At 38.0% G+C, this 26377-nt stretch overlaps 1 protein-coding gene across 2 annotated transcripts in view; it reads left to right on the top strand.

Annotated features, from left to right (window-relative positions):
• LOC120533861 (contactin-1-like) overlaps positions 1-26377 on the top strand; it is a 388538-nt gene that overhangs the window by 79084 nt on the left and 283077 nt on the right. Inside the window, exon 1 of one of the 2 annotated variants that reach the window (XM_039760911.1) lies at positions 12387-12641. The exons of the other annotated variant lie outside the window; for it this stretch is intronic. The gene's annotated coding sequence lies outside the window, so the exon portion shown is untranslated. Of the gene's footprint in view, positions 1-12386; positions 12642-26377 lie in introns of those variants that run through there. 2 annotated transcript variants of the gene reach the window in all.

Genomic DNA, 26377 nt, shown 5'->3' with positions numbered 1-26377 from the left:
GCAGCATACATGTTGATTAACATCAGGGAGCACCCATTTTAAAGTTGCTTCATTGGCTGATTGTCATTTCTAGGATTGATTTTATGTTTTATTTTATTATAAATCACCTCAAGGACTTTTCCCCCTAACATTTTGTTTGAAATGTTAAGGTATGTTCCTATCAAGTCTATCAAACACTGTGAAACCAATTTATGAGTTGCACATTGAATAAAACCAATATATATACTTTAGTCCATGCAGTTTTCCTTTGTTGAATTGTCTGCCAATATAGTTTTAGTTACTGTTTATATTTTCATTTTACTTTATTTTTTCTTTTAACCTCATATAAGTTGTGTTCAAAATTATGAAATGATCATATGAAAGTACAGAGATGAGTCATTAAATTGTGAAAAAACATAATTATCCAAAAGTTGTCAAATTATTATGAAATACAATGTCATTATTATAGTTTTTTTCAGTAACATAGTCACAATGCATTTAATTATTATGATGTTTATTTCAAAATGGCCTTAGTTTTAAAGACTTTTTTAAACTTGCGCTTTTTATTTCAGAATGCATCTTTTCATGATGATTTCATCACTTGTCAATCAAGACCAACGGGCTGAACCTATTCCTCTTGGTTAATGCTTTAATGCTGATTACTTTTGTCTTATTGTAGATGGTAGACTAACAAAGATTTTTGGTTTTACAGTGATCCCTTGCTATATCACGCTTCGACTTTCGCGGCTTCACTCTATCGTGATTTTTTTCTCATACACGCATCCGTCACTACGCATGCGCTTTCTGAGAACTTTTACCTAAGCCCCACGATGGCTCCTAAATGTGCTGCTTTTTCTAAGCCTTCTGACAATAAAACTAAGCGCCGGAGGAAGGTGCTTACTATCCAGAAGAAGGTGAACCTCTTGGATATGATTAAAGATGGCAATACCCTACAAAAGCCTCCTCACGCATATGAAAAGACAGCGCCAGCAACTGCCTATCAAGATGTTCTTCAGCCGCGCACCCAGACACCCACTGCTACTCCTAGTACTCCTTCAGCGGAAGAAGACAACGATGCACCTGCTGAAGATACTGCACCACTTGAAGACTCTCCTACTGAGGTCGTGCCTTCATAGGTTAGGGGTTGTGTGTAAGAACTGTTTGTGTGTGTGTAATTAAATGTACAGTACAATAATCTACTATATAAAAGCGGTCAGGATAAGAGCTTTTTTTAAAAAAAATGTGTTATTTTGACATAAAACTTACAGTAATTAGAAGTAAGGTAACAACGTTATTGGACCACCAACAACACCATTTACTTATATAGCACATTTTCATACAAAAAATGTAGCTCAAAGTGCTTTACATAATGAAGAATAGAAAAATAAAAGACACAGAAAATAAAATGAGTCAATATTAATTAATATAGAATAAGAGTAAGGTCCAATGGCCAGGGAGGACAGAAAAAAACAAAAAAAACCTCCAGACGGCTGGAGAAATAAATAAAATCTGCATGAATTCCAGACCATTAGACTGCCCATGAGTCCCCTCAGGGCATTCTACCTCACATAAATGAAACAGTCCTCTTTGGATTTAGGGGTCTCACGGAAGGACCTGATGATGATGGTCATGCAGACTTCTGGCTTTTAGTCCATCAATGTTGGAGCAGGCCGCCATTACAAAGAAACCGGAAAAAGAAACAGAAGAGAGAGTTGGGGTTAGTATGGATTTTAGAGCCACCATGAATAGTTATTATAATGAATTGAACATACAGAGTATCAGGATTAAATTAAAGTGAATTTATGAGAAGGCCATGTTAAAGTAATGTGTTTTCAGCAGTGTTTTAAAGTGCTCTACTGTATTAGTCTGGCGAATTCCTATTGGCAGGCTATTCCAGATTTTAGGTGCATAACAGCAGAAGGCCGCCTCAACACTTCTTTTAAGTTTTGCTTTTGGAATTCTAAGGAGACACTCGTTTGAGGATCTAAGGTTACGATTTGGAATATAACGTGTCAGGCATTCCGATATATAAGATGGAGCGAGATTATTTAAGGCCTTATAAACCAAAATATAGTGTTATTGTATTTCATAATAATTAAGTTACTTTTATTTAATTATGCAATTTAAAAGCACATTTACATACATAATTTATATATAAAATATATGCACTTTTTCATGCGTTTATTTCATAGTTGCTATTTTATTTATTTCAGTTTGGCACAAATGGTATTCCATATGTTTGATCTTATCATTCATTTTTACTTTTAATGAGGATTCGGCATGTGATTTTTTTTATAAAAATGGGATCTTATAAAATTAGAATAATTTATATACAGTATATAATCTTTGTTTTCATGTCAAATTTCAGATTTTAACAAACCAATTTTATTTTTTATATACAGCACCAGTACAATGTATTCATCCCCTTGCACATTTTCACATTTTATCATTATACAACACTGAACTCTTTAATGTCAAAGTGAAAACATATGCTCTAAATTGATTGCAAATATAAAACACAAAATAATTGATCCCATGGATATTCACCCCTTCAAGTCATTATCTAGCAGATGCACCTTTGGCAGCCAGTCTTGTTTTGAGTCTGTATGGATAGGCCTCTATCAGCTTTGCACATCTGAACACTGCAATTTTTCCCCATTCTTCTCTGAAAATTTGCTCACTCTCTGACAGGTTAAATGGAGATCCTGCATGAACAGCCTGTTTTAAGTCCAGCCAGAAATCATCAGTTTTGTTGATATCTGCACTGTGGCTCTGCCACTCTGGGACATTAATATTGCTGTTTTTAAGTTATTTTGTGTTGCTTTGGTTGGGGGTGTTGTCTTGCTGGAAAATAAATCTTCTCCCAAGGCACAGGTTTCCTGCAGCACTGGTATGATGGTGGTCGACTTGAAGCATGCTGGGACTGATGACTGGCTCAGAGATTTGTTGAAAATGTCTGTGAGGACATCAGCCAGTTTACTGGCACATTCTTTGAGCACATGACCAGGTATGTTGTCAGGTCCTACAGCCTTGCGTGGATTCACTCTGGATAGAGTTCTCTTCACGTCAGTTATGGAGAGACAGAGTACCTGGTCAGTGGAGGGAGGTGTTGCTTTTCTCGCAGGCTCTTTGTTCTGCACCTCAAACCGTGCGAAGAAGTTGTTCAGCTCATCCGGAAGGGAGGCATCACCATCGCTGCTGTGTGGGTTGGGCTTGTAGTTTGTAATTGTCTGAACACCCTGCCACATACGACGTGCGTCTCTGGTGCTGCTGAATTGTTTGTTGATCCTCTGCGCGTATGCCCACTTAGCTCTCCTTATAGCGCGAGACAGGTTGGCTCTGGTCACCCTGAGGGTGTCCTTGTCTCCAGATCTGAAGGCTGCATTTCTGATCTTGAGCAGCTTGTGCACCTCTCTCATCATCCAGGGCTTTTGGTTTGCTATTGTGGTAACAGAAACATCCTCTATGCATTTGGAAATGTAGCCAATCACAGAGTCTGTGTACTCCTCCAGATTGATGGAGTCACCATCCATAGCAGCCTCCCTGAAAATGTCCCAGGGGGTGGGGTAGGGCCTTGTAGACCTCAGGAGCACTCGTGTAAACATTGTCCAGACAGCTTCCCCCTCTAGTATCAAAGTTCACATTCTGGAAGAATTTTGAGAGAACTAACTTCAAGTTGACATGATTGAAGTCTCCAGCAATAATGCCTCTGGGGTTTCGTTTGCAGTTTGCTGCTGATCTCGTAGAGTTCCGCTAGCGTCTGGATAGCATTTGCGCTAGGCGGGAGGTAGACGACCACCAGCACGCAACTGAATTCCCTCGGCAGGTAGAAAGGCCGACACCTTACCGATTAAAACCTCTATCAGCGGGGTGCAGTGTCGCACAACTAAGGCAGCGTTCTTACACCACTCTCTGTTGACATAAACACACAGTCCCCAACACCCCCCCAAACGGGCTTTCCGGCCAAATAGGTTTCCCAGTCTGGTTGGAAGATGGTCAGTCAATCTAGCTGGATGGCCAAGTCTGCAATGTTTTCCTGGAGCCATGACTCCGTGAAAATAAAGAAACAACAGTCTCTCATTTCCCACTGCTTGGCCTGCTGCAGCTTTATATAATCCAGCTTGTTGTCCAGTAATCGGACGTTCACAAGCAGAATGAACGGTATCACAGGTCTGGTGGGGTTAGTTTTTAGCCTTGTGCTAACACCGCCGCGTTTACCTCGTTTCTGCTTTCCGATCGCTGCGCTTGCATTTTCGCCAGCTCATCTTCTCGGGCTGCCGAAGTAAGCAAAGGCTGCGGAGCGTCTCTGTCACCTCACTGGATATTTCGGCGCAGATTCTTCGGAAATCGAACAGGATTTGCCGCTCGTGAATGTATGTCTGCGTACTACTATCACTTAAATCTACTTCTTTTCTTATACTAGTTGACAAAGACGAACACTAAACACAGCGGACTCGGGAGCTCTGTAAGCCGCAGCCTGCACGGGTGCCTCCATGTTGGCAATATTAAAGGGTTTTAATGCATATCTGATGAAGTATTTTGTGTTTCATGTTTTTTATTAATTTAGATTGATTTGAAAGATCTTGAAATGAGTCTTTTCTTGTTGATTGGTCTCAAAAACATTAAATTTAATACATTGTGATTCAATTTTATATTCCAATAAAATCTGAAAAAGTCCAAGGGAGTCCATCTTTTTTAGGCACTGTATTTGTCTATATTAAAATACTGTTCCAAGCCAGTTTTGTAAAAACAGCCATATAGTACAATTATTTATAGCATTTTTACAGTTAGAATGCAGGCATGTTAAATGATCAGGTATCAATCTGTCCTGAAATGAAATCATTAGGAGTTTAAGGTCCAGCAACCTAGCCAGTACACCAGACTTCCTGCAGACCTGTTCAAATTGGGTCCTAAGCACAAAGTATTCTTGTTGTTAATAAATGGTTAATATTATCTATTTTATACTTACTGTGCTAAAGTGTTAAAATATTTGTGGCATTATTTTGTTCATAGTTCTTCTTAAGCAGTGGCATTTTTGGCGTGAAAATTCTGGGAGGCCATGCTGACCATAGTGACAGTGGAGTCATCTTGAATAAGCCCTGCAAAAAGTGTATGGCTGGTTGTGTGAGGGTGTGAATATATGTGATTGATTAAGAGAGAGATGATCAAACACTGTGTCTAAATCTATTAGCCTAAGTCTGTGGCTACTGGCAAGCCGTGGGAATGATCATGGCTTTGATCGGCTTACATAACTGGGGAACATGAGTGCATGTGATGTTCCCTGTGGGCAGAGCTAGCAGCATTAACGTATAGGCAGTAGAGAGAGCGGAGAAAGTTTATTGGACCCAAATGGAAGTACCCATGGAATTTCAGAGTGGTGACAATGGCAGCAGAAGGTTAGATGAGGGAAGAGATGGCATCGTCCTGCATTAGACTTTTACCATGGGTGTTAAAATTTCAGCTGAGTAATGCCATACAAAAATCAGACAAAATGCAGATTTATCAACTGTGGAATTCTGTACAACCACAAAAGGACAGTATTAGAAAATATCTCAACATCAAATTCAAATACTCAACACCAAAGTTAGAAATTTAAATGAGTATGACAATATTAAACATATATATTTAATGTGATTCTTGATAATTCTACTCCAAAAGAGATGAGATGTGTAAGTTTGTGCACCCTTTAAACTGCATCATAGAAAATCAATCAGTGGGTCATTTAGAAGGATTCCAGCTTTCAAACCCCTAGATGTACCAAAAGGTTCAGGTCATACAAGCACAGACATCATTAAACGTATGTTTAGAACATTGCAGGTTTGATGGGCCTGCCCTGGCAACTTGGAAAAAGGCTAGTGGCACAAAGACTCAAAGAAAATTTCACATACTCCAAAAGGTACTGTTTTTCCAGAAGTAGCTGAAAGCCACTACATTGAAATAAACAAAAGCCTTTTAACAAAAAAAAAGGAGACATTAGCAAAGGAAGCAAAAAACAAACATACAAAATAATCGCTGCTTCCTAACTCAAACTGAATAAACACAGTTTGGGCCACTGTTTAGTTTAGTTGGTGGAATTGACCAAATCCTTAATGACCTTCATATTGAACCAAAACAATGTTTTATTTTTACCTATGTCTATATGGCTCTTGACTTTTGCAAATTACTTTAATTAAAAGCAGATGCTGGAGACTAACAAGAAGGAATATGACCACACTATTTCCCCTGTTTTTAAGCTTTGTATAAATTTATTGTTTTCTGTGTGCTTGGAATAATTTGGGTATTTCTGATTTTTGAACAAACCTAATAGTATTACTATAAAAATAAAATGGCATTGTTCAAACAATTAAGTTACTGTATAATCATTTAATCTTGGCAATTCTGTATGAAAACATTAAATAAATTAGAAATTGGGTCAGTCATTAGCCATTGGTTAATCGGATTAGAGAATTTTGGTTGTTACTCCAGTCATTCATGAGAATTTACAGTATATTGAAGGTCATCTTATCTTTGGATGTCACTACAAATCTGTGTAATATTAAACTCAGTATATTTAACAAATATATTATCTAAAAGTATTCTATTACAAAAGGTTTTCATTTAAACACTGTCTCTCCTCTTAAATAAACATTATATGAACAGTTTTTCTTCATTTGCACAATAATTAGGCCAGCTGATTCTTTAAGAAAGATAGGGCAAAGAAAAGTTCATCTTTGTGACAGTGGCTGTAGATGTTCAGCACCTATATTCAGATTACTTGATGTCGGACATTTAGCAGTACCTATGGAGCAAGACATATTTATTCCCTTTAGACCAACTGTTTTGTTTTTCTTACTTAAGTAAAGGCAAGTATAATTCAAATGCATACAGTATTCTCTTCTAATGCAAAAAAGGGGATACTTTTGCAAAAGAACACTGACAATACAATGTTACAATTTTTTGTACTGATTTCCAATTACACAAGTCACTTTAGATTTTATTACAAAAGAAATATTCCCTTTATTACTATTCAATAGGCCTGGGTGAAATATACATTTTCTGATTAATTATTATTTTTCATTTAGATGATTCAATATTGACTCTTAAAGTCTCTAGATCGATCTTGTGAATCTCTATCCTGTTCAAGTACTATATATAGATTTTTACTTCATTTTTGGCGTCCAATCTAGCAGATGTTGCTAACGTGTCTGTTAAGGCTTTCTACAGAAAAAGCACTTTACTACCTTGCATAAAGAAGGACTGCATAAAATGGCGTGTCATCCTGAACATAAAGTAGTAACAGATGCTTAAATCATATGTGTGGTTCTCCTATGGATTCAAACAGTGTGTTGTTAAAGAACAAGTGGTTAAAGCAAAGCTGTGCAGCTCAGAAGTTAAGTATTATTGTAACACAACAAATTTTAGATATCATTTCTCCTGGCATCACCCATAACCGTAATCTCAGTCGACATCCAAACGAGTAGATCCTAAATAATTTATGCTGGAGACGGCGGGTAGCTCCAAGCTATAATTTAATTTGCCTCCTGGCCAAAAAAATAACAGAATCTATAGCAATTTTTATCTGTAAAGTTATGAGACCCTACACCATTGTTGAAAACGAGTGCTTTCGACAAATGATACAGGTTTTGGAACTGCGGTATGCTATACCAAACAGAAACCCAATGAGTGAAGTTATTGTACCCAGGCTTAATGAAGATCTTAAACAAAGCATTGCTGTGTCTCTCAGGTCAGCAGAGAGAGTAGCCCTAACTTGTGACAGTTAAACATCCAGGACAGCAGATTACTATGTGACAATCACATTTCACTATATTAAGAAAGACTCATATCTGTAGAGGATGTGTTGCAGACAAACACGCTTACATGCCCACCACCCCAGGAGCAACCTCAGTGCTTATATGTAGAGCTGCTGAAGTGGCTGTATTGCTGTTGTTCTAAATGCCTTTCTAGGATGTACAGTGTGCAAGTTTGTGAGTTGGAAAGTCCATTAAACATTGCTTCTCTTTAAGCACGTGGCTGGCTTTACTTCTATGATAGAAAATATTTGCAACACACCTTACCCGGCTGAGTAAGTGGGCAATTCTTAGAATTTTCATAGAAGCCTGCAATTCCAAAGTGACTGTGTGAAAAAAGCAACTGGCATGAAGTATCTCCATAAGTTCTACCCCCATAGTATTACATACTAACGTATTAGTGCTGTTGTCAACAACAACAACAACATTTATTTATATAGCACATTTTCATACAAACAGTAGCTCAAAGTGCTTTACATATTAAAGAATAGAAAAATGAAAGACATAATTATAAAACAAAATAAATCAACATTAACATCGAATAAGAGTAAGGTTCAATGACCAGGGGACAGAAAAAACAAAAAAACTCCAGACGGCTGGAGAAAAATAAAATCTGTAGGGATTCCAGACCATGATACCGCCCAGTCCCCTCTGGGCATTCTACCTAACATAAATGAAACAGTCCTCTTTGGATTTAGGATTCTCCCGGAAGGGCTTGATGATGATGACGGTCACGTAGACTTCTTCCTTTTAATCCGTCCATCATTGTTGGAGCATCATGAAGCTTTGAGTAGGTGGAGGTGGCGCAGGCCACCACCACAAAGAAACCGGAAAAAGAAACAGAAAAGAGAGTAGGGGTCAGTACCGATTTTAGAGCCACCATGAATAGTTATTATGATGAATTGAACATAGTATAAGGATTAAGTTAAAATTACGATTAAAATGAAGTTATAAAAAGGCCATGTTAAAGTAATGTGTTTTCAGCAGTGTTTTAAAGTGCTCTACTGTATCAGCCTGGCGAATTCCTATTGGCAGGCTATTCCAGATTTTAGGTGCATAACAGCAGAAGGCCGCCTCACCACTTCTTTTAAGTTTTGTTCTTGGAATTCTAAGGAGACACTCATTTGAGGATCTGAGGTTACGATTTGGAATATAAGGTGTCAGACATTCCGATATATAAGATGGGCGAGATTATTTAAGGCTTTATAAACCATAAGCAGAATTTTAAAGTCAATTCTGAATGACACAGGTAACCAGTGTAGTGACGCTAAGACTGGTGTGATGTGTTCAGATTTTCTTTTCCTAGTTAGGATTCTAGCAGCTGCATTCTGCACTAGTTGCAAACGATTTATATCTTTTTTGGGTAGTCCAGAGAGGAGTGCATTACAGTAATCTAGTCGACTGAAAACAAACGCGTGAACTAATTTCTCAGCATCTTTCAGTGATATAAGAGGTCTAACTTTACTTATGTTTCTTAAGTGAAAAATGCTGTCCTAATGATCTGATTAATATGTGATTTAAAATTCAGATTACAGTCAACAATCACCCCTAAGCTTTTTACCTCCGTCTTGACTTTTAATCCTAATGTATCCAGTTTATTTCTAATAGCCTCATTGTATCCATTATTGCTGATCACTAAAATTTCAGTTTTCTCTTTATTTAACTTGAGAAAATTACTATTCATCCATTCTGAGATACTAGTCAGACATTGTGTTAGTGAATCAATAGAATCGGGTCATCAGGTGCTATTGATAAGTACAGCTGTGTGTCATCAGCATAGCTGTGGTAGCTCACGTTGTGCCCTGAGATAATCTGACCTAACGGAAGCATGTAGATTGAGAATAACAGCGGACCCAGGATAGAGCCTTGTGGAACACCATATCGGATATCATGTGTCTTTGAGATTTGATTACCACAACTCACAAAAATTTTCTCCCTGCCAGGTAGGATTCAAACCAATTTAAGACACTGCCAGAGAGGCCCACCCATTGACTAAGGCGATTTCTAAGAATGTTGTGATCAATGGTGTCAAATGCAGCACTCAGATCTAAGAGGATGAGAACAGATAAATGGCCTCTGTCTGCATTTACCCGCAAGTCATTTACTACTTTAACGAGTGCAGTTTCTGTGCTGTGATTTGTTCTAAAACCCGACTGAAATTTATCAAGAATAGCATGTTTATTTAGGTGGTCATTTAACTGCATAATGACTGCCTTCTCCAGAACTTTACTTAAGAAAGGCAGGTTAGAGATGGGTCTAAAATTTTCAAGAGCTGAGGGGTCGAGATTATGTTTCTTAAGTAGGGGTTTAACTACAGCAGTCTTAAGACAGTCTGGGAAGACCCCAGTATCTAGTGACAAATTTACTATGTCTGTCACAATTGCTATTTCTTTTTCTTTTACATTCCATTTATCCACCGCTGTTGTTAACAAGCATCAGCTCTAGATCCTTTTTTTTAAAACACATCCTTTTTGTCTGAGGAGAAAAGTGTGAAGACACATTTTCAAAAACTGATTAATGTGACTGCTACATGTGAGCAACTGAAGATACATGTAACTTGTAGAATTATAGAAGGACACTAGTCTTCCCACTGTATTTTTAATTTTGACTAATTCAAGATTATTTTAAATGTCCAATGGGGAATAAATTTGGTTAACAGTTTAGTTGAAGGGTGTCTACATGAAGGTTCATAACACAAAAAAAGTTTATTGAATAACATTTATTATTTAAGAAGCAATGCTTTATAATTTTGTAATAATATTATTCACAAGATGATATAGCTGTTTTATAAAGAAGATGCCATTGCATTGTATTAAAACAAGGAGCCCCCCTCCCACCCATGATATATGTGGACTCTAATGTGGTGAAACATGTAGTTAAATTATGGTAAATTTTGAATGAGCGCAGTGTTGTTTTTTTTTTTATAAAGAGCAACGATTTTTATTCCAAATACTTATGTTAAGTAATACATCAAGTATTTCTTCTTAAATGTCATTCCATGCTTATGCGTATGTTATGAAGTCACAAAGATTTACTGAAATTTGCCACATTATATTAATGTTCTCTATGCATGGTTAAGTAATCACTAAAAAAGCCAACACTTCAAATATATCAGTGCATGCTAATTAAGTCAAGATAAAATTCAATATCAAACTGAATTGTGAATCAGAATCAAATTGAATAGGGATGTCAGGGACACCCGGCCCTACTATAAGATCTGTCCTTCAGTTTTCCAAGACTACCTTTACCAGTGCAAGGTTATAAGAAGTCAGCTTACTACAGCATGTCAGCTTTGGATGGCACAGATGTCTTTCACAAGACCCACACATGATTATACTTATTTCCGTCATGCCAATTTAGAATAAATGCTAAACCTTAAAGCATTAAATTAAATTAAAGTGCATGATGAAAATGAAGCATGCAAAGGAAAGCCACACAAACATGACATGGAGGGAGAATGCAAAACCCAGAGGACCCAGAGACTGTGTGCTGTAAACCTTTGTATGTGATGTTCTTTGTCATCTTTTTTTCTTTGCTATTATTTTTATTAAATACCTATAATTTTCAATGTTATTGGACGGATTATTTCTCCAGTTCAATGAATGTTAAAATGTTTCTGACATTTTCCTTGGTTGTCTTTTGTTGTTCTAATGCCTCAATATCTAGGGAGTCTAAAGAGTTAACAATAATCACTCCTTTTTAATCAGTTTCTAAGCATATATTAAAGATCTTTGTACAGATTTTTATAAAGCAGTTTGGGTAATTGATTACCCTTTTCAGGCTGCCTTTGTTGGCCTCACTGAGGAAAAGGAGTATTATTGCAGGCTTATCCACAAGAGTCAGCTTAAATCTAATGGTGACCTATATTTGAAAGCACAAACCAAGGAAACAGCTTGATTGTACAGTATACTGTAAAAAAGAGATTGTCAGGTAATTTGACACACATATTGTAAGTAACATTTGCACAAATTCATTAGCTATCAAGCAAAATAACATATAGTATATTATACAGGATACAGCCATAAGATATTATAAAAGGTTCTCTTTTAAGGGACTAAGCCACAGGATGCAGCAATTGTTTAAAAGCAAAATTTATTTTAATTATTAGGATACAGGTTCTGGCTGCAGGCAAAAAAACCTAAGGGAGAGGTAATCCTGCAGTGCTGGTAAATTCAGGCAGCATGATCAAAGCTTTTTGCAGATTGCTAGGCTGCATAGAAGTGATGTGAATATATTGTTCATAATATTTTTGGGTTTTAGTGCAGCTGGAATTAAATCCTTTTTCCTAGGTGAAATTTAGGCAAATAGTGTATGTTGGACTGATGCATTTAACTATTATTTGATTAGTTTAGTAGAAGAGAAATCGATAGTCCATTACTGAGCTTGCCCAGTGAATTCAGGAAGCATAGACGACTCGACTGCATGAATTATGCATGTCATGCCGGTTCTTTAGTCTCCAAGCAGTGAGACACGGGCTTGTAGATAGAACAGGGATTTTTGCTTATGAGAAGTGACTGCAGAGGAAACGTCATTTTTATACAGGCATGTGGCAGTTGTAAATCTCTCTCTCTCTTTTTTTTTTTTTTAAAGATTTTTATGGTTATTTAGCTAACAGTCAGTATATCAGGCTGCGCAGAAACACAAAGGTTCATTTTTGGTTACTAACCGTATTTTTTCATTTATTAGAAAGCTGACAGAATGAGATTTTTTTTTCCTGAGGTCACAGCATGAAATCATTTTAATTTAATGGCTGCTGAAGGATGAAATATAAAACATGGAGATAACAGACTGAACTAAAATTTACCAAGCTCATAAAATGCTGTGCAGAAAAGATTTTATTTTCTGTTCCATGTTCAGAAGAATTGTGCAGAATCGGTAAGTTCATTATTCCAAGTTAATTACACAGAGGTAGTGTCTTGATATGGGATTGTAAAAGAACCTGAAACCAGAACCACCACTGAAAAAATAGGTTCCTGAGTGTTTGTATAATATCTGCTCCTGCTAAATATATAGAATCTTATATGGTAATTGAATGTCTATTGGCAATATCAAATGTAAAGTATAATTTAAAACTAAAACACTTGAGTACTATTACACACAAGGCATTTCACTTTTGTATTTTGATATTTAGTCATTTGTTTCTTTTTATATAAAATTTTCGAGCATTACACCATTTAACTTTGTAAAATAAAGAAATATGTTTTATATGGTTTGCAAGTATAAAGCTACTTTAGATATATAGCATATTCCATAAAATGTTAATACTATATACTAGCACAGCATGTGTAGTTTCTTTAGCTTCTTATTAGTATAATCTGTGAAGGTTGCATAGAATCTGTCATTATGAGCTCCCAGTTTTATAATTTTGTTATAGTTTAATATATTAAAGGGGGTGGCACGGTGGCGCAGTTGTATCGCTGCTACATCACATTAAGGAGACCTTGGTTCGCTTCCCGCGACCTCCCTGCATGGAGTTTGCATGTTCTCCCTGTGTCTGCATGGGTTTCCTCCAGGTGTTGCAGTTTCCTCCCACAGTCCAAAGACTTGCCGGTTAGGTGCATTGGTGATTCTAAATTGGTCCCTAGTGTGTGGTTGGTGTGTGTGTGTGTGTGTCCTTCTGTGGGCTGGCGCCCTGCCTGGGCTTTGTTCTTGCCTTGTGCCCTGTGTTGGCTGGGATTGGTTCCAGCAGACCCCCGTGACTCTGTGTCAGGATATAGCGGGTTGGATAATGGATGGATGGATAGAATATATTAAAGAGCAGTTCCACTTTAAGCCAGCACACTGTCTAACTACAGTATCTTCAAAACACCTTCTGATTCCTGTATGGTTATTTAATTTCTTGTTTTTTTTCCTTTCAATAATACAGTATAAAAGGCCTGTATCAAATTTACATATATAGTAATGTACGGTTTCTTGTTAAAAAGTCTATCTTAATTTATTTAAACATGCTTTTCATGCTTCAGTGTTGTTTTGTTGTTATGGCCAGTATTATACAGAACACACATTTTGCCCTGCTAAGACATCTTTATTAAATGGTAAATACATTCAGTTAAAGTTACGTGTGTTTTAAACTGACCTAAAAAAAATTCATGACCAATTCAGATTATAAACATTGTTGTAGTTAATCAGACAAGTGCCATGTATTCATTCACCACATTAGAAATCCAAATAGGCCATTTTATTTGCACAAACATCTCTTGAGTTAATACAGAGAGAGCTTTTTTTTTTCCTTCTGGGAGAATAAGCAGAGGATTAATAGTTAATCTCTCCTTTCTCGTTGAATGGATTTTAAACCAAAAATACTAAAATATATTTCACTTTTCTAACAATTAACCATAAATGATTTTAAACGGATAATTGTTCACTTCAGTTGATCTCAAAAGAGTAAAAAAGCAGTGTAATTAATTGACTTAGTGACAATAACAACTATATGTTTGGTTCGCTAGAGAATTCCTGTTAGTAATCGACCTTTAGTGTGTCCTGCCTATGATGGACTGGTGGCCCATCCACTTTTGCCTTTGACTCATTGTTATCTTGGTAAGCTACAGTTTCCAGCTGCTGAGTGCCAAGTGAAAAAATGAATAAACGTGAATAGTAAAAAAAAATTGTTGAGCCCTGCATATGGTCAATGTATACTGAAAAAGAAGGATATGCTAAACTGAAGTAGTGAGTCAGTCTTCAGCCGGGATTTAAAAGCTGAGACCGAAGGGGCATCTCTTATAGTAGCAGGCAGACCCTTCCACAGTTTAGGGGCCCTGTAACTAAAAGCTTGACCTCCTACTGTTATTTTATTAATCCTTGGAATCATAAGCAGATCGGCATCTTGAGATCTTAATGTGCGTTCTGGTTTGTAAGTCATGATTAGTTCAGACAAGTAAGCTGGACCTTGGCCATTTAATGCTTTATATGTTAAAAGGAGGATTTTGAAATCTGCCGTTAACTTAACTGGGAGCCAGTGTACGGATTTAAGAACTGGAGTTATATGTTCGTATTTTCTTGTTCTTGTAATAATTGTTACAGCAGCATTTTGGATTAACTGGAGGCTGTATAAAGAACAGTTTGAACATCCAGTGAACACCACATTGCACTAGTAAATCCTACTAGAAATAAATGCATGAATTAATTTCTCACAATCCTGTTTATTTAGAAAGCACCTTAATTTCCCAACATTTTTAAGATGGAAGAAACATGATTTGGACAGCTTTGGAATATGTGCTTTAAATGACACATTAGAGTCAAAGATAACTCCAAGATTGTGGGCTGATTCAGTAAAATTAATGGTGTTTCCAACAGAGTTAAATGATAACAGAATATTGCTGTAATCAGCGTCATTCCCTCCAACAATTAACATTTCTGTTTTATCTGTATTTAAAGACAAGTAGTTCTCATTCATCCACTCCTTTAATTCACTAAAACAACTAATTAAAGACATCATCGAAGAAACTTCATTTGATCTAAATGAAAGGTATAACTGGGTGTCCTCTGCATATGAGTGAAAATTAACATTATGTTTCCTAATGAGAGATCCCAGTGGAAGCATGTAAAGTGAAAACAGTAAAGGTCCCAGTACTGAGCCCTGCGGGACACCATATCTCACTTCTGTGTATAATGATGGAGTACTGTCAGCACATTTCTGTACATATTGGAATCGATTTGATAAATAAGAACTAAACCAAGCGAGCACAGTGCCTGTAAGCCAAACATCATTTTCTAGCCTGTGCAGTAAAATAAAATGGTCAGTAGTGTCAAATGCTGCACTTAAGTCTAACAACATAATTACAGTGGAGTTTTCTTCATCAGAATTTATCGGAATGTCATTTAAAACCCGCATTAGAGCCGTTTCTGTACTATGACCAGTACGTCAACCAGATTGGAATTTCTCAAATAAATTGTAATGTGTAAGGTGTGACTGAAGCTGATTGGCAACTACTTTTTCTAGTATTTTAGAGAGAAATGGTAAATTTGAAATAGGCTTATAATAATTTAGTATGTGTGGGTCTAGGTCTGACTTTTTAAGTAATGGTTTAATGACTGACACTTTTAGTGCATCAGGTACTGTGCCATGCAATAATGAACTACTGATAATGTTTAGAATAGGCGCTGCAAGAACATCCATTGCACTTTTTACTAGTTTTGTTGACGCTGGATCTAGGGAACAAGTAGTGGGCTTCATTTTAGAAATTAAAGTTAAGACTTCCTGCTCAGTTACAGGATTAAAATTACTAAAGTGCTAAATGAAATGTGAGGCACTGCCTGCTAAGCTAGTATTTGGTTTGTACTGTGATGCTGAGATCTGGGATCTTATATTTTTAATTTTCTCATTGAAGAAGTTCATAAAGTCTGTACTGCTAATTTCTGTTGGCATTTTGCACAGTAGATCTGAATTCCCATGTGTTAATTTAGCCACTGTTCCAAACAGTACCGAAGGATTTTTATTATTTATATTATTGTAAAATAGTATTCTGAGCGAGCTTTAAAGCTTTGTTGTTCTCTATCTGCGCTCCAGTTTTTGACACACTAATTTAAAAGCGCGAGTGTTTTTATTAAACCAGGGAGAGTTTCTATATGCTTTGATCACTTTTGTTTTAAGGGGAGCCACGGTGTCCAGAGCATCTCTCAAGGTCACATTATAATTTGATGTTAGCTGATCTAAATTGTTTACCACATTTACTTTTGATGTTAACTGATCTAAATGGTATTCCACAATTACACTCGACTTACTCAAAGTATCTATAAATTCTGAAGCAGAATTACAATCTAGATGTCACACTGTCTTTGTTTTAATCTGTGAGTGTGTAGGCAAGGGCAGGACTAAATCAAATGTAATTAAGTAGTGATTGAAAATAACTTCATTTAATGGAGTAATATTTAAATTTTGAATTTCAACTTTGTAAGCTATAGTTAAATCTAATGTGTGGTTATGATTATGAGTTGGACCTTTGACAATCTGGCAAAATCCTACTGAATTTAACAAATAAGTAAAACATTTGCTAAAAGTGTCAGTTTCCACATCAATGTGTACGTTAAAATCCCCAATCAGTACTACGTGATCATAATTTATAGTCATATCAGATAAAAGGTTGCTAAATTCAGTCATGAACAATGAATATGGCCCTGGTGGTCTGTAGACTAGCACTATAATTATGTTGGAATCTGTTATAATATTTAAAATGAATGCCTCAAAGGATTTAAAGTTGCCTACATTTTTAGACGTGATTTGCATTTTGCTACAATGAATTATTCCAAATCCTCCTCTTCAACCAGTATCTCTAAACTTATGAAGGAACGAGTGTCCATCTGGTGATGCCTCTGCTAGGGGAACAGTGTCACATTTACTAAGCCAGGTTTCAGTGAGAAGACACAGATCAGATTTTGTACTTAATATAATATCATTTATCAAAACAGCTTTACTGCCAAGAGAGCGAATGTTCAATAAGCAGCATTTAAAACTTCATGCTTCTTTCTGAATTGGTGATATATTTTTTGTTTTCATTTGAAGATTTTTATAGACTTTTATAGGTCAAGATTTATTTCTCCATGTCCATTTTGTAGCCTTAGTTACTGCTTTACAAAGAAGACCATTTTCCGTTTTCCCTTATTAAGTCCTGCTTCTTAACCAAAGATGGACAAGACTAAAGGTTTTTCTGAAATGTTTTGTGGTTTGAGGTTTTAATGACACTTGGACCTACCAGAAGACAACGTTAGGTTTTATACCATTTATATTGTTTGTAAATCTAGTAATATGCTTGTTTTTTCAGTTATTTCTTATTTTCTTGTGAGATACACCATGATGTGATAGGAATGTAGTACAGTAAAGTGTTTTAGAAAATGGTGTCATTGTCATTTACACACATTTCAGATCAGTATTTACTGGTAATTATAGGTTTCTTTGAATACTATGTTCAGAATTCTGATTTATTTCATTTATCACCTTAAAATTTATCAATTGTAAACATATTCTTTCTTCACATTTACTAAGAATAGAAAAGTCATTGTAATTCATATTTTTGCTTCTGTTATACAATTACTTTAATGTTTATAGATGCTTCCAAAGTCTATTTAATGAAGATTTATTAAGTCCATATTTGTGCTCTGCTCCCATAATAACTACATCATACATACTGAATCCACCATAGGAGCATCTTTTCTACCCTTCTGTTTATTATTTTCTTTGATACGATATCAAGGCACAGCCTAGGTGCAGAGGACTTAAGGGTGATATTTTTGCTGTTTGAATTTGATATTATTGACGTGTTTTCATCACTTTGTGATCTTGGGTGTACACTGATTGGTTCATGGGCTTAGTATGATAAAGTATGTATTAAGTTTCAATAAGGAATAACCTCTCAAAATTCAAGGAAATGGTCCATGTTTCTAAAATGAAAGGATCTATCACTTACATATTTCACTGTTTGCCCTTGGTTTTGGAAGTCCATTGCTCTATAACAGGCATGTCAAACTCACTACCATTGGTGGGAAGCTTTGACTGCTATATGTGCGTCAGCGGGCCACACTGTAACAAATACTATTATACAAAGTTACTGTAGCTTTCTTTCCAATACTGAAAACTTAATTACTTAATTAAATTAAAAATTGAACACTTAAAGTTTAAAGAAAGGCAAATTATTTCCATACAATCTCCGTACAACAGTGTAGAAGTAGAGTTTTAGCCTCTTAGCTAGATCCTTATATAGGAGTCTTACAGTCTGAGACTTATTTCTTTTGTCCCAACACTTGGCATCTCTTGTTAGTAACCATTTTGTCAATATCAGGTTTGAAATCTTGTGCAGCTGCAACTTTTATGAGGGGTGAAAGGTGCTCGACAGTAAGTCTTGAGCGATATGGGGTTTTGGTAGCTTTCATTAACGAAAACAATTGTCACAAAGGAAAGTGCTTCTGAACATAGATAGTACTCTCGAAGCCAACTTACGGATCTGCACATACGAGGGTGGCAGGTAAGCATACAAGCCTGGCACATCAACTTCATTATATTTTGCCTTCAGAATAGAATCTGACTGAAGTTCAATCAATTCCATTTGGATATTCTCAGGCACATTCTCAACGTTGTAAATGTATGGTGACGTAAACAGCGCAAAGTCCTGTTCATGTGAACTGAAATCACGAAAATGCTCACTGAATTCATTACTCAGTAATTCAAGTTGGAAAGCAAATCCTCCAAAAATCTAATTTTACTTTACTAAGTTTACTTCAAAGTTTACATTGTAAAATAAGCCGATATGCAAAAAGCTCCCTGACCTAGACTAATTTTACAAACTCAAAATCACAAAAAATTGATAATAAGCAACTTACCAACTTCTCGCATCCACTTCAGATCTTCAGCTCTAGTCTGCACTGTTTGTTACAATACTAGCACAAAATTACATAAAACTAGAGCAAAAAAACATGAATATCCATCCATCCTCTTTCGCTTATCCGAGATCGGGTTGTGGAGGCAACAGCTTGAGCAGAGATGCCCAGACTTCCCTCTCCCCAGCCACTTCTACTAGCTCTCCCGGGGGAATCCCGAGGCGTTCCCAGGGCAGCCGAGATACATAGTCTCTCCAGTGTGTCCTGGATCTTCCCCTCACCAGGGAGGCGTCCAAGAGGCATCCTGATCCGATGCCTTAGCCACCTCATCTGAATCCTCTCAATGCGTAGGAGCAGTTCCTCTCGGATGACTAAGCTTCTCACCTTATCTTTAAGGGTGTAGCGACCCCAGCTGAGTGATGGTCAACTCTCAGACTGATGGTTTATGAATTTTATTATCGTTTTCGTGACCTTGTTGCATAAACACACCGTATGAGCTATAAAAGGCAAAGTACAAAATAAAAAGCATGTAAATAACTTAACATAAACATTCGTAACCTTTGTTTTACATATAACACAGAGAAATTAATACCTTGTTCACTTTTCAGCAAGGTGCTTGATTGTTAACCCCATGTGTCGCCATTTTCCTTTCCTATTCCCGGCAAAACTGCACAATTAATTATGCAAACTAAAGACACCCAATAACTAGTCAAAATAAAAGTCACGCAAACACTGTGATTCAAGCCCTGCTGAAGCATCATGTCTCCTTAACAAAGGTAAAGCCCAGACTCATTTCAGCCGCTTGTATTCGCAATCTCGTTCTTTTGGTCACTTCCCACTGCTCATGACCATAGGTGAGGGTAGGAATGCAGATCGACCGGTAAATTTAGAGCTTTGCCTAATGGCTCAGCTCCGTTTTCACTACGAAAGACCCATGCAGAGCCCGCATCATTGCGTACGTCGCACAGATCCACCTGACGATCTCCCGCTCCATTACATGAAAATATGCAAGCTATTACTACTAGTGATGGTCAGTTCTGCCCAGTGGCCAGTCTCAGCAGCCAAGCCAGTAGTGTAGCCCGTCAGGGTGCTGCAACCTAGCACTTCAGTTGTGACATCGCGGCTAAATTAACTTTGGTCAAGGGGGGGCAGTGTCATGCCTTGGATATCGAGGAGCTGACGCCGCAGCTGCAACTATACTAGCAGATGACGTTTCCGGTACCGTAATGCCATGGGAAAATGCGCTTTTGTCAGAAGGCGGAAGAAAGAAAAGGCAATAAGTAACGGCGAAGATGCAGAATGATTCAATCACAAATGATAGTAATCATTTTGTACAAGTTTAGTGCTAACTAGGATCTGTCATGTGGGCCGCACAGATTTCTGTTGAGGGCCGCATGCAGCCCACAGGCTGCGTGTTTGACATGCCTGCTCTAGAAAATAGGTAAAACTTAAAATTAAATTTCTAATTTTCTCATAGGATCTTATTAATAAGAGCTGGGCCTACAATATCAAGGTAGAATGTTGCTGTATATGTGCAACAATAATCTTAAACCAGTTCATTGTATAGATAAGATAGTATATCTTGCTTTGGCTTTTGTCACACCTCCACTGGTGCCGTTAGTTCAGCTACAGGGTCATCGGCTGGAAACCGTTGTTCATGGATGTTTTGCCCCCTAAACCAGTACATCTCCCGGTGCCAGTGGCATCCTGGGGATGTCTCCCCACCACCCCCTGCAGCTGCCTTTACTGGGATGTTGACCCCCAACCAATGTCTTTCCTCTCCAGCCAAAGCCAGTAGCTCCCTTTCTCCATTTCCTCTCCCAGCACCTTTATGGCTTTCCTCAAGCTCGAGCCCGCCACTCCTACACCATGTAATAATTGGACTATTGCTTTGCCAACAAAGCCCCGGCAAATGACCTCCATGGAGTAAGCTGTGGCTTTTCAGCCAGCCTCTTGGCACTCCACTACCAGCTCGATATGCCTCAAGTGCTTCCTTTCATGGGATGCTATCATACCCTCCTCCCAAGGATAAGCAGGACCCTCTTCTCCACCATAGACCACATGACAATGTCTGGCCAGAGAGTAGTCATTGCATCCTCTCTAGCGAAGACCAACTGTTTCCTGAGGACTGCCAACCTCTGCCACTCTTTGCCAGGTGTAAGCATGCTAACCCTCTTCTGCACTGGAGGTTGATACGTACTGCCCGAGTTTACAAATCCTGCTAGGTCATGCTTAGCTACTGCCGGTGTGTGGTTTGCTGCTAACCTATAGCTCTCCAGGATCTCAGCCAGCTTTGCCAGGACTTGATCATGGCGCCACCTGAAATGTCCCTGGGTCAAGGCCACCTTGAAACCTGATAGTATGTGCTGGAGGCTCACATTCATGCTCCTGCAGAGGGAATAGCCTTCCTCCTCACCAAACCACTGTGTGAGGTTCTGTGGACATGGCAGGGTGTCGTAGGTGGCCCTCAACTGGAAGCTAAGTCTAGATTGTGGCATCCTCCAGATGTCTGCCCAGGTGATATGTTGGTTAATGGTAGCGCCCTATCTTGTCCAAGCCCCTTGGTTGCCCTGGAATATTGCTTTCAAATGGAAGCACTCCTGCTCCAGCCTGGTGATTTTGTCCACCACCATGACCTTTTGTTTTTTCTTGGTGGCTTTGGACCAGAATTGCTGGGCTGCTTTCCAGCCTAGGCCAGCGTGACTGGTCTCGACCGCCCCCACCTCCTCGCGATGTTGCAGACTAGAGATGGAGATCCACCTCAGCCTGCACCTTCCATTTGTGGCCTGTGCAGATGGGAATTTTCGCACTCCTTATGAGCGGGTCTGACAAGTTCTTTAGCTCCAACACAAGGTGAGCATTTTCCTGTTTGTACCCCAGGCTAATGGACTTCATAGGGAGCTCTAGCTTGCTCCAGACAAAGAGACCTACATCTCAAAAGCAGAAGGGCAATCATAGCCACTTATGGATGTAACTGTTATTGAGACCATCTATCTTGTTGACTTCAAACGAGATGATTTAGCAGGCCTTTAGAGGGCACAAGAACCATTAGTATAGGGAGTGCTGATAACACCACACCTTGTATTTCCCAGGCAGGTGGCTCTGCTCTATCTTTGCCAGCCTCTCGGCAAGTTGATACTTGACTATTTTTCCCATCTGCGTATCGGACAAGTCAATGGTGCACTGCCTTCCCAGGCTTTGCAATGGTTTCTCGTCCTGCCGTGGAATGGCCTTCCCTCCTGTGACGAAGATTTTCCTGACTTGCAATATGCTTTTCCTTATCGATAGACTTCTTGATTTTGAAGCCTTGACCATCATCTTTCTCCATTTGAGGAGCTCATCAAGGCGCTTAAGGAGCTAGGTTGTGCATGGAGCCGTTTAAAGGATGCTTCTCACGTCGTCCATGTAAGTCCTCAGTGGTTGTAGCCTCTCGCCTGATGGTAACTTTCATCCATCCATTATCCAACCTGCTATATCCTAACTACAGGGTCACAGGGGTCTGCTGGAGCCAGTCCCAGCCAGCACAGGGCGCAAGGCAGGAAACAAACCCCGGGCAGGGCGCCAGCCCACTGCAGGGCGTGGACACACACACACCCACACACCAAGCACACACTAGGGACAATTTAGAATCTCCAATGTGCCAAACCTGCATGTCTTTGGACTGTGGGAGAAACATGCAAACTCCACGCAGGGAGGACCAGGGAAGCGAACCCGGGTCTTAATGGTAACTTGATACCTACTACCATACTACAATATACCATTACATTAAATCAATACTGGAGCGGTTCGCAGCTGAGTGTGAAGCAGTGGGGATGAGAGTCAGCACCTCTAAATCTGAGGCCATGGTTCTCAGTCAGAAAAGGGTGGAATGCTGTCTCTGGGTTGGGAACACTTTACTCCCTCAAGTAGAGGAGTTCAAGTATCTTGGGGTCTTGTTCACGAGTGAGGGAAGAATGGAGCGGGAGGTTGACAGACGGATCGGTGTGGCATCCGTAGTAATGCGGGCTCTGCAATGGTCCATCGAGGTGAAGAGGGAGCTGAGCCAAAAGGCAAGGCTGTCTATTTACCAGTCGATCTACGTTCCTACCCTCACCTATGGCCACGAACTTTGGGTAGTGACTGAAAGTGCAAGATCGCAGATAGAAGCGACTGAAATGAGTTTTCTTCACAGGGTGGCTGGACTTTCCCTTAAAGATAAGGTGAGGAGTTCAGTTATCCGGGAGAGACTCGGAGTAGAGTCACTGCTCCTCCACATTGAGAGGAGTCAGTTGAGGTGGTTCGGGCATCTGGTCAGGATGCCCCCCGGATGCCTCTCAGGGCACGTTGGAGGGATTATATCTCCTGGCTGGCCTGGGAATGTCTCGGGGGTCCCCCCAGAGAAGCTGGAGAAGGTGGCTGGGGAGAAGGAGGTCTGGGCTTCCCTGCTTAGGGTGCTGCTGCCCTCGCGACCCGACTTCAGATAAGCAGTGGACAATGGATGGATGGATGGATTAAATCAATACAAACATATTTTGGATATAATTTGGAAGGAAGGGCTCTAGCATTGTGAGTACCAAGTACACACTGCCAAAAATGAAATCTAAGTATATCATGACATTAAATTTTGTTTTCTTTATTGTTAGAATTATTGACTAATCAAAATTTTGTATTTATGATTATTTAGCTTACTTGAAGAAATCTTCTCACGTAAACTTTGCTTACTCCAGTTTTACTCCAAATAAAAGCAAATCAACTCCCATTAAAGTTTTTTTGTCTAGTTTTTGCATATGCATGTTTTGCGTGCAGGTACATAATAAGCTACAATACTTGCATGTATTCGTGTCATGCTTACAATTACACGCTATGTTAATTATTGTCTATTCTAATGCACATTTTGTGAATGCTACATGGAAAGCTAAGAATGGTATTACTGGCATTTTAGAAGAATACAGGTTCTTTTTCATAAGCTTATGGTTCTAGAGAATTCCTTAATGCAAAAAAGAGCTTTTAAGGGCTGGAACTGTGCCAACCTCCTGACTTTGTATATGCATGTTTACCAATGGATGTAATCTTGATCTTTTGAAATAATAAGTTAATCACTTCAAAACACAGGGGAAGGTATATTTATTATTATCAAGGCATTTGAAATTCTTTGCCAAGCTCCAGATTTCTTTACTTATAATATATTTTGCAGACTATACCTGAAAATTGAAAGTAGAGCATATAAAATAAAACGGCCCCTATTAAAGAGAGAAATTGTTCATGAAATTAAAAAAAAAACAAATAACAAAGATGCACTACTTGTACAATTAGAATTCCTTTGAAGCTCATAATGCTATTGTGCCTCCTACCTGTTCCTATGAATGTATTGCTAATTTTTTGAGGGGTCTCAAATTAAGGTAGAGCCATAACAGTTAATCTGTTTTTATTTTTTATAGCATATTTCTTTGCCAGCACAATCAAAAAACTTTTTACATAGATATTAATATTATTTAAATGCTGAATCTTTTTCAAACTTGACCTAATTAAATTATCTCTGTTATTTTACTGTAGTGTTTGGTTTGACATCAAACAGCAATATAGCAAAAGCAGTTTTTGCTTTTCCATCATAAAGCTGAAATGGGAATGCATTTTATTTAAACATTGAAGCACAGCACATCCTGCAGGTACAGAAGAAACTGATGCTAAAATTAAAGAATGATCATTTTGATTTACAGAATGGTATTCATGTACAGCATACAGTTCCTGATAAAAAGACATTTTTTCATACTTTTTGTAGCACAGAAGACATGAGTTTTCCAACATTTAGTTAAATGAATTTCATTTACATATTGCATAAACAAATCAACAGTTACTTAAGTTGAGCTTCTGAAGAAAAAGCAATGCTTGCAAATCAGAATGCAAAATGTTTGGTGACAATCTGGCTGCACAGGAAGATAAATATAAAAGGAGCAACATCAGAATCGAAGGTCTATCTGAAAACCTTGAATGTCCAAACCCATTGAAATGTATAGCTGAACTATTGTCTAAAATAATTGGAGATGACTTCAAATCGGACACCGACATCACACCAGCTTGCTGCATACGTGGATTGAATGCCTTGAAACCAAGAAGTCTGATTGTCCATTTCAACAAACAGTTGGTTAAAGAAAATAGATGGTGCTTCTTAGACTGAAAGAGGAGAAAATATAGTTGAAAATAGCCGGATTTGTAGTTTCCCAGATTTTCCTCCTTCAACAGCTGCTTACATGCCTCATTCTGTAGCATTAAGCAATGCTTACACAAAACCAAAATCCGATACAGCCTCTTGCTTCCTGCCAAAACGAAAGTGGTCAGTTTTACAGTTTTAGTTCTCTGGATGAAGCAGAAAAAGAGTTAAGAGAGATTGACCCCGACATCCTTTTAAAACATGATCATGAGTCATATTGTGTACTGCCAAGGCAAAGAAGATTCTGCTTGCAACATGGTCCATTTTTAATGTGACATTTGATGTAATTTGGCCACTGTATTTTTTTTGTTTAAAAATAATTATTATATTGAAATTTCTTCCATTTAATATATGCACATTTTGGTAACCACAAAATAACTAGTTATTTAACATGTTTTTTTTTTTTTTTAAACATCAAACTCTTGGCTTATTGTATTTGCACTGTTCTGATCATATACTAGGTTTCCTGTATTTGGACTGTGCTATCATAAGATATCTCAATTGTAATATTTTCAACACCACTGCTTGGGAGTTAATTTTGTGTCTCTTGGCATGTCAGTGGACTGGGACTTCATGAAGTGAGGGGAGAGCAATGCTATTTTGTATTTATCCTTTCTACCCCAGTAACTAAGTGCCAACATAATAATAGGCTCCATAGCCATAGCACTGGGCAATAATATAAAATCTTGATCAAATCTACAATGTATTACCTTAATTTAACACTACAAAATGTCAACAAAAGTTCAGAAGCAATGTCTTTTTGACCAAACACTGAACTTTATGAGTGGGAACCTCAAATGTCTTAATCAAGAATTAAAGAGAAAAAAAATATTCTCTCACCTAATAGGTCTAAATGCGACTCACTTAATAAGTAAGGACCAGTTTTGGTTGCAAAGAGATTGGATTGACCAAATTTTTCACTAGAGGTATACAAAGAAAACTAGGGGTGTGGGAATATTAATACACAGAACAATTCCATTTGTAGTATCAGACGTAGTATTTGATCCTGAAGGGAGATATGTCATGGTGATGGGTAATTTATTTAATACTAATACAGTGATTCTGATAAAGATATATGAACCTAATGTGGATAATAGTGGTTTCATCCAAAATGTAT

The sequence above is a fragment of the Polypterus senegalus genome, chromosome 8, assembly GCF_016835505.1.
Source record: "Polypterus senegalus isolate Bchr_013 chromosome 8, ASM1683550v1, whole genome shotgun sequence".
NCBI classification, from domain to species: domain Eukaryota; kingdom Metazoa; phylum Chordata; class Cladistia; order Polypteriformes; family Polypteridae; genus Polypterus; species Polypterus senegalus.
This window is presented reverse-complemented; position numbering and strand designations above follow the sequence as displayed.